This window comes from Perna viridis, chromosome 7 (genome assembly GCF_037379345.1).
Source record: "Perna viridis isolate PV_CMFRI_1.1 ecotype Kerala chromosome 7, ASM3737934v1, whole genome shotgun sequence".
In the NCBI taxonomy this organism is placed as follows: domain Eukaryota; kingdom Metazoa; phylum Mollusca; class Bivalvia; order Mytilida; family Mytilidae; genus Perna; species Perna viridis.
Window position 1 is genome coordinate 9,434,075 of NC_142451.1, and position 7,475 is coordinate 9,441,549.

Genomic DNA, 7,475 nt, shown 5'->3' on the forward strand with positions numbered 1-7,475 from the left:
TCCAGGGACAAAGACCAGACATGGAAAACAGACACACACAACAAAGAACATAAAGTAACTAAAATCGTACATACAAAGTAACAAAAGTAAATGAGCAAAAAAAATCATTTTGTTTAGAAGAGTGACCAGGTTTCGTTCATATATATTGTGCACTCAAATTTTCATTATATAAATATCATTTAATAAGAAACAGTTATTTAATTGTAGAACCAAAAGATATACTTTTAATGAAACAAAATAAATAAGATGTAAATCAGATTGATTCATTGCGATATAAATACACAGATATGTATTGTGTTTATCTTGCATCTCTTTTTCGCAGTTAAAACTTTCAAATATAACCAGAGAAAATACGACAAATTGCTTCCTTTTATGTCAAACCTTGAAGGCGGTCGTATTTGGAAACACACATAAAACTGGTTACATTTTTTTTTGTTTACTTGATCGCATGTTCTTATAGTATGAAGCCCAGTTGAAGGACAAGTGCAAGATTTCCTAAAAAGCTTCTTCGTTTCTATTTTGTTTATTTTATTTTATTTTTTTTTTTGGTGCAGTATTTTTTTTTCGACCTGAGGGGATTTTACTTTTGTAGGCCCTATGAGCATTTGCTGGTCATTTTATTTACCAAAATCATATATCAAACTATTGAAAAAAATTAGGATACTAGTATTCAAAACTTAAGATTGTTCATAAAAACAACAGCGAACAATATGGCTATAACCTTGGTTCCCTTGATTACTCTTTCATCTGTTATGATTGATACCAATGGCTTTTTGGCTTTCCTGATGCGAAAAATGGACTTAGTCAATGGTCGACGAAGGCGATAACAACTCCTCTCAAACTACAAAATGGAATTTCATGAAAAATTTTTAAAAAATCTTTATCACAAATGCCAACGCGCATCGCCTTTTTTCTGAATTACTATAAAGGTTTCCTGATGCAAAACATTTGCATCGCCTATTAATCGCTGGAGGGAAATAGGGTAAACTTCCACAATTCTTTATCACATGATGTTATTTTGTGTTTCCTTCTTCTTGCACCAAAGGATATTCAAAATATCACTTAGTGAACTAATTTTTGGTAATTAGATGAACGAAATATAAGTAACTGGAATGAGAACAGTCACATTACAAAATTTTTAAAAAAATTCAGATTTAATAATGTTTTTATTCTACAACAAACATTATAAGAATAAAAAATATACGGATACAGTTTATTACATTTGATACACAAAGAAGTTCAACCCAAATTGCCGATAGATTTATTGTTGGGTAATTTGCACTGCAGTTTTGTATGTTTGCAACTGGTTCTGGTATGGGGAAGTTTTCATCATCATGAAAACTTATTTACTCAACGGGTCATAGTTTACCTTTCCTCGTTTGTCTACCCCGGACTTGACGTTTTATGAGCAACTCGGCGGGTGTTTCTAGAAAAGAGAGGACGCTTACCCTACCGGTGCACCTGGTCCATGCTCCCAGCTTTTAGTGGAGTCCTAGTTGCTCATTTACTTTTGTTACTTTGTATGTATGATTTTAGTTACTTTATGGTCTTTGTTGTGTGTGTCTGTTTTCCATGTCTGGTCTTTGTCCCTGGATTGTATTCTTTTGATTGCCGCTGTAACCTTGGTTCCCTTGATTACACTTTTAAACAAATTTAGATATTCAACAGCGAACCAGTGCATGACTTATGTAGTGAATCTAATACTGCCCGTCGATCTTATCCAGTGAGCAATCAAACAATTATTGGAACAAAATCAAAATATTTCAGTTAATTGATTGATTGATTGTTTGGGTTTAACGTTCTAGCAGCAATATTTCAGCTACATTCAGATGACTAATGTTTCAGCAAAGTTTTGATATCGCTTTAAGTTATTGTTGCACATGTTATGCATTTTATGCCAAGCTGTACATTAAAACGTACAAACACATTCAATCATGTATAAAATTCACGAACTAAAAATCAGATATAACCTTCTATATTTAAATATAATCGAAGCATTCATCAAAACTAAATACCGACGCTTTTATTGTTGAAGGCTTATAACCGACAAATTTTATTCAAGTATTAAAATGCTGTTAATTCGAAAATTTAATGAGATGTTTTCGCCATACTGGTTTTCATCTGAATTTATTCAAATTTACAATAATGAATAATGAATCGGATATTTCTTTACTTAACCTTAAAAACTATGAAGTTTAAAGAAATGACCAATTTTAATTTTAAAAATGACAGCATCCAGATTTTAACTTAGAGCACTACGACTCACAAATATTGACATACACAGATCTTAGTTTTTTTTGTTTTTTTTTTTTAAATTTCATATTATTTAAAATAGGTTTTTCTCATCTTGAGTCCAGCTACGCTCACTTTTAGTCATTTAACATTAAAACATCTTGAAAATAAGCAACAAGGAAAGTCTTACAATAACTTCTTTTGTTTTTTAATTCTAAATCTACAAAATATCTTCGAAAAGAGCGCATGTGTTTCCAAAACCCATGTGTTTAAATCATTTTTTAATGAAAGAGAAAACTTAAAATCATGCTTTTGCTTTTAGTTATTGGTTTTGTTTTTGTTTTTTTTTTTGTTTTTTGTTATTGTTTTTTTCTTTTTTCCAAATTGCAACAATTGTCAAATATTAAATTGGTGATGATTTAAGAAGTTTACGAAGATGTTTTGTAAGCGCCAGTATTAAAGGGTAAACGCATTTATTTTACTTTAATTATTTTCTATAGTGAATAGTGCATTCAGTTTTGTTATTTTGTTAAGGAGGTAGACGGAGGGTAAGGGACATAATTCTTTAAATCAGTGATATGTCTATAGCATATTCAATATCACCAACGCCTTCCAAGCTTTCATTTGAAACAGAATGAAATCAATCCAAGTTATTTTAATGCTTACATGAGATTTATATAAAGAGCCTGAATACAAACGTTCCAATGATTTTTAAGAGTTGTGTCGCCTACCTTAGGTCTACCTCTTTAAATATTGAAAACAACATCGACATAAACCTATAGTAAAAACTGATAGTTAGTCCCATCTACGCATGGCCAAAATAATCACACCGAAATCATGTCACAAGCGATTTCATACTATAAAACTCATAATCATGCCTTTTTAGCATTGCATTACTAATTCAAGGGAAACAGGAACAAAAACTATGATACTTTGAATGCAATATGATACCTTTAACTATAAAAAAAAAACAAAAAAAAAAAAACTAACTATGTTTTATTTCATGAATAAAAAAAATACGTTCATTTCTCAAATGTGACCGCATGATTGAAACTTTACTTCCGTCTGCTGTTATCAAAGAATAAAATATGTGTATTCTCACATGTTATAATCAAGACCTGCAAATTAGCACGATTTTATTCATAAAAAAAACGATTATAGTTTTTAACTATGAACAGTGAAATAATTTATACAAAATGAGTAAGAAAATAAGGGACCGAGACAAGAACGAGGAACAATAAATTCATGATCCGGAGACAAATACAATACCACTAAAACACAAAAAAGTGTATATAACGCTAAATGAATAAACAAAGAAACATCCCCCTAGACTTAACTTTCTATTTACGGGAAAATGAGATAATTGATGCTTTTGCAATACCGATAGACAATTAGTGTTCATAAGAACAATGTAATAATGTTTATAGATCAGAGCCATACTTGCACAATTTATGCTGACTCTGAGCAAACCAGTTGTTATTCTATATCACAAGCTTTGGGTATCACCGCTTGCCAATTTTAACATTTGGGTGTGGCTCGCCCGGAAATCGAACCCACGAGCTCCCACATTTTAAGCGAACATGTCACCTGGAAACCACGGAAGCGGTCGTTACCAGTAATTTTCATTGATATAAGTTTTATGCTTGATGCAAATATTTAACGTTTACATTAAAATATGAATAAATTTAAATTTTAATTTTCAATCACTCTTTTAAAATAATGACACTAAATTGTTTGATCTTAAAGCATGTTACATTAATTAAGAAGATGCGTTGAATTACTGAACATGCAACCTAACAATATACGAAATTTGAAATAAGAACATAAATGTATTTTCCCTGTTGAGTCTTTATCACGGGGGGGGGGGGTAACTTAAGTACAATGGGTAGGTACAGATGTGCGGCCCATATTGGTCTACTTTTTATGATTATTAATGTATAAAAAGGGTAGGAATTTAGTTGCAATATATGTGTTTCGGGTTAAAATTTACAAATTATAGCCTATATATTTACACACGGTAATTGATTTGACATCAATTGAATCATCCTTAAATTCATCGAGGTAAATAAAGATAAACACTTGACTGATAAGCAGGAATGGATCCAATTAGTTTGGACATGAAAATGTCTTTAGAACAATGTGAAGTGTTCTGATCAGTATCCTGCTGTGATAGGTAGATACTAATAAACACCATGCATATAAATAAATGGGTTACATAAATGCATGTATATGAATGGGTGTCTTTATTCGTGGAATCATTTTATTTTTTCGCTCGAATATTGCTTCCCTTGATTTTTCTTGAATAGTTTAAGTCAGATTCTTAAATTCTAACTAGACTTTAACACGAAATACCACCAACTACCAACACGATTTACCGTTAACATGCTACATGTGCTAGTTGGTAAAGGTTACAATGAGAAACCCAAAATGTATATAATAGTTTTTTTTCCCAATTTATTAAACGAGTTGTCAAAAATATCCTACTTTTTTGTAAAGTATAGTCAAACTTTACGGTTATCAGAATGCAGAAAGATATAATAGTTATTAAGTATGGAATACCAACGAAGTCAAAATGTTTAATTCGTAAATTGTTAATTTGTAACTTCTTGATTTGTAAAGTGTCAATTTGAAATACGTAAATTGTCTGTTTGAAATTCGTAAATTGTCAGTTTGTAACTTGTTTGTATGTAACTTCCCATTTTGTACATTGAAAATCTGTATTTGCAACTTTGAAATACAACTTTTCTAATATTGAAATTCTTCATTTGCAACTTCTCACTTCGTAATGCGTTTTTTCGAGACTTGTAAATCATCAAAATATTCTTAATTTATAACTCGTCATTTTAAACTTTCTTTGAAATAGCGGACAAATCGTGCTTTGTCATTCTTCATTTGACAATGTAATAAAACACGTAAGATTGGCAATTGGTAGTTCGTACTCTGGCGTTTTGTGAGGTGAAACATGTCTATTCGTGAAATGTCAAATTATGCTTAGTTGCATTATATGTTAACGATCATTATGTCGACAGATGGCGCTCTTGATTGGAAGACAAAAGGCGGCGCTGTTGTCCAGAACGGAAATTAAACGGGTTGGTCTTAAAACAGGGCGAGCATTTTTTTTATGCATTTTTGCTATTACTTTAGTTTCACTCTGTGAAATTCAAAAATTTTAAATGATATCTAAAGAAGAATAAAAGTGCTTTAAATTTATTTAATTAAATATAAAAAAAAAATAAAGCGAAAATCTTGACGAACTTTTTCCGACAAGAAAGAAAATAACGATAAAAATGGGGGACATGCCGATAAACAAAGTTCATTATTGATAGAATGTGTCACGTCTGTCAAAAAATGTTACGTATTCCTAAGTTTATAGTAATAGGCACATTTTGATATAAAAAGTATTTCATTTTGAGTCAGTAAGAGTGGGAAAATCTTGACAAGACGGACTTATTCTGTTACGTGATTTGTGTCATTTCTTTTTACATTTTTTCATTTATTTAAATTTAGGTTTGTTTGTTTTTTTTTACTATTACGACATTGTCAATTGTGTTTTAACTGTTGTGGGTTGGGGAGCATTACATTTGTGAACTTTTCGTAATTAAGAACTGTTACATTTGCAAGCTCTTTACTCCTACGATTGTGATCTTTTTGTACTACATGTGTAACCTACTTTCATCCCACTGGATGAAAGCATTGTAAAGGTGCAATAATTTTCAAAAAGTTCGCTAATATTAAATTATAAAATAGTTTGCGAATATAAAAAAAAGTTTGCAAACGTAATTAAAAAAAGTTCGCAAATGTAATGCACCGGTTGTCTTTGAGTTAATGTGTGTCACAAGTTAATTAAAGTGACATGTTATTTTAAAAGATTAACTAAAAATCAGTGTCTGTTATATTAGTTGTGCGGTGTAATTGTTTGATGTACATGTACATTTAAGTAGGGCTGTGTTTAGTACAATATTATGCTTTCTCATGTTCAGCATCTGCACAAGATTTGTGTTTCCAAACACTGCAACTCTTAACCCCATCTTTTTAAATAGTCACAACCTACTCTGTCCTCAATACCATCGGCCTCACCACAATCTTAATTCATTTCTACAGTTGCAGGTTTTTTTTCCATTATACCTACTTGACCCATTAGTAAAAGAGTAATCAACTGAACCAAGGTTATAGCGGTAATCAAAAGAATGTAATCCAGGGACAAAGACCAGACCTGGAAAACAGACATACACAACAAAGAACATAAAGTAACTAAAATCATACATACAAAGTAACAAAAGCAAATGAGCAACTCGGACTCCACTAAAGAAACGCATTACGAAGTGAGAAGTTGCAAATGAGGAATTTCAAAGTTCGAAAAGCTGTATTTCAAAATTGCAAATACAGATTTTCAATGTACAAAATGGAAAGTTACACACTTACAAGTTGTTACAAATTGACAATTAACGAATTCCAAATAGACAATTTACGAATTTCAAATTGACAATTTACAAATTAACAATGTACAAGATTAAGAATTTTGACCCCGTTGATATTCCATAAATAAGCCATATGTATATATAGTAGTTATAAGCCACACGTCACATTGCGCCTATAAATTACATAGCATTGTGTTTAATCCTTAATGTTCAAATGTATAATGGGCAGAGGTTTAGTGCCATAGCTGTCAAAACCTCATGCATTTTTAGTCAGTTGTATTAATACGATTGGTCGAGTACAGTCAGACACTGTTCAACTGATCCAACAGCAATCTTCCTTGTTCGAAAAGATATCGTAATTTTATGATAACCAAGTTTCATTAATTTAGTTATAAAAGTTATTGTATTATCTCTGAATAATCCTTGTTTCAACACACATCATACATCTAATCTACCCAAATGAAATTAAATTAAATAGATAACTAATAGTCCTTCGTCTGTCTCATACTTAGACCTTAGTTTGTATATAGATCAAAAAGGAGTTTGAAATCAAAAGTTTATAAAAACCGTGATTATTTTGACTTCCCAATAGTAAGTGGCAATATACCAACATCTCCAGCCTATGGAGTATACATCAATCCGAGTCTGTGATCTATACACGGACTTGCTCTGTAGAACGCGGATATTGTCAAATAAACCATTTTCAGCCTTTGTTAATAGCATCACTATAAAAGTATTACGGTCGACATCACAATCTGATTGACAGAGATGAAGTTTCAATCTCCCAGATGAGGCAAGATATCTTCAATCAGATTCGACGTCTTA